Source organism: Drosophila kikkawai, unplaced genomic scaffold (assembly GCF_030179895.1).
Source record: "Drosophila kikkawai strain 14028-0561.14 unplaced genomic scaffold, DkikHiC1v2 scaffold_124, whole genome shotgun sequence".
Classification (NCBI taxonomy): Eukaryota; Metazoa; Arthropoda; class Insecta; order Diptera; family Drosophilidae; genus Drosophila; species Drosophila kikkawai.
The window spans coordinates 312,520-315,390 of NW_027222454.1; positions in this window are offsets into that span (position 1 = coordinate 312,520).

A 2,871-nucleotide genomic window follows, 5' to 3' on the forward strand; every position below is an offset into this window, starting at 1 on the left:
ATTGAGTATGCAAATGTATTAGCTATGTAAAAACTAATACAATTACAAATTCTGAAGTGGATATATGCACTATTATCTGAGTTGTGAACTTTTTGTTTACAATTTTAGAATTGAGCATGCAAATGTATTAGCCGTGTAAAAACTAATATAAATACAAATTCTGAAGTGGATACATGAATTATGAGCTGAGCTGTGAATTTTTTGTCTACAAATTTACAATTGAGTATGCAAATGTATTAGCCGTGTAAAAACTAATATAAATACTAAATCTGAAGTGGATACAGGCATTATTAGCTGAGTTGTGAACTTTTTGTCTACAGATTTACAATTGAGTATGCAAATGTATTAGCCATATAAAAACTAATATAAATACAAATTCTGAAGTGGATATATGCATTATTATCTTAGTTGTGAAGTTTTTGTTTACAAATTTCATTATTAGCTGAGATGTGAACTTTTTGTTTACAAATTTACAATTGAGTATGCAAATGAATAAGCCGTGTAAAAACTAATATAAGTACAAATTCTGCCGTGGATACATGCATTATAAGCTGAGCTGTAAATTTTTTGTCTACAAATTTACAATTGAGTATGCAAATGTATTAGCCGTGTAAAAACTAATATAAATACTAAATCTGAAGTGGATACAGGCATTATTAGCTGAGTTGTGAACTTTTTGTTTACAAATTTACAATTGAGTATGCAAATGTATTAGCCATGTAAAAACTAATATAAATACAAATTCTGAAGTGGATATATGCATTATTATCTGAGTTGTGAAGTTTTTGTTTACAAATTTCATTATTAGCTGAGATGTGAACTTTTTGTTTACAAATTTACAATTGAGTATGCAAATGTATTAGCCGTGTAAAAACTAATATAAGTACAAATTCTGAAGTTGATACATGAATTATTAGCTGAGTTGTGAACTTTTTGTTTACAAATTTACAATTGAGTATGCAAATGTATTAGCCATGTAAAAACTAATACAATTACAAATTCTGAAGTGGATATATGCACTATTATCTGAGTTGTGAACTTTTTGTTTACAATTTTAGAATTGAGCATGCAAATGTATTAGCCGTGTAAAAACTAATATAAATACAAATTCTGAAGTGGATACATGAATTATTAGCTGAGCTGTGAATTTTTTGTCTACAAATTTACAATTGAGTATGCAAATGTATTAGCCGTGTAAAAACTAATATAAATACTAAATCTGAAGTGGATACAGGCATTATTAGCTGAGTTGTGAACTTTTTGTCTACAGATTTACAATTGAGTATGCAAATGTATTAGCCATGTAAAAACTAATATAAATACAAATTCTGAAGTGGATATATGCATTATTATCTGAGTTGTGAAGTTTTTGTTTACAAATTTCATTATTAGCTGAGATGTGAACTTTTTGTTTACAAATTTACAATTGAGTATGCAAATGTATAAGCCGTGTAAAAACTAATATAAGTACAAATTCTGCCGTGGATACATGCATTATAAGCTGAGCTGTGAATTTTTTGTCTACAAATTTACAATTGAGTATGCAAATGTATTAGCCGTGTAAAAACTAATATAAATACTAAATAGGAAGTGGATACAGGCATTATTAGCTGAGTTGTGAACTTTTTGTTTACAAATTTACAATTGAGTATGCAAATTTATTAGCCATGTAAAAACTTATATAAATACAAATTCTGAAGTGGATATATGCATTATTATCTGAGTTGTGAAGTTTTTGTTTACAAATTTCATTATTAGCTGAGATGTGAACTTTTTGTTTACAAATTTACAATTGAGTATGCAAATGTATAAGCCGTGTAAAAACTAATATAAGTACAAATTCTGCCGTGGATACATGCATTATAAGCTGAGCTGTGAATTTTTTGTCAACAAATTTACAATTGAGTATGCAAATGTATTAGCCGTGTAAAAACTAATATAAATACTAAATCTGAAGTGGATACAGGCATTATTAGCTGAGTTATGAATTTTTTGTCTACAAATTTACAATTGAGTATGCAAATGTATTAGCCGTGTAAAAACTAATATAAGTACAAATTCTGAAGTGGATTCAGGCATTATAAGCTGATTTGTGAACTTTTTGTTTTTAAATTTACAATTGAGTATGCAAATGTATTAGCCGTGTAAAAACTAATATAAATACAAATTCTGAAGTGGATACATGAATTAATAGCTGAGTTGTGAACTTTTTGTTTACAAATTTACAATTGAGTATGCAAATGTATTAGCCATGTAAAAACTAATATAATTACAAATTCTGAAGTGGATATATGCACTATTATCTGAGTTGTGAACTTTTTGTTTACAATTTTAGAATTGAGCATGCAAATGTATTAGCCGTGTAAAAACTAATATAAATACAAATTCTGAAGTGGATACATGAATTATAAGCTGAGCTGTGAGTTTTTTGTCTACAAATTTACAATTGAGTATGCAAATGTATTAGCCGTGTAAAAACTAATATAAATACTAAATCTGAAGTGGATACAGGCATTATTAGCTGAGTTGTGAACTTTTTGTCTACAGATTTACAATTGAGTATGCAAATGTATTAGCCATGTAAAAACTAATATAAATACAAATTCTGAAGTGGATATATGCATTATTATCTGAGTTGTGAAGTTTTTGTTTACAAATTTCATTATTAGCTGAGATGTGAACTTTTTGTTTACAAATTTACAATTGAGTATGCAAATGTATAAGCCGTGTAAAAACTAATATAAGTACAAATTCTGCCGTGGATACATGCATTATAAGCTGAGCTGTGAATTTTTTGTCTACAAATTTACAATTGAGTATGCAAATGTATTAGCCGTGTAAAAACTAATATAAATACTAAATCTGAAGTGG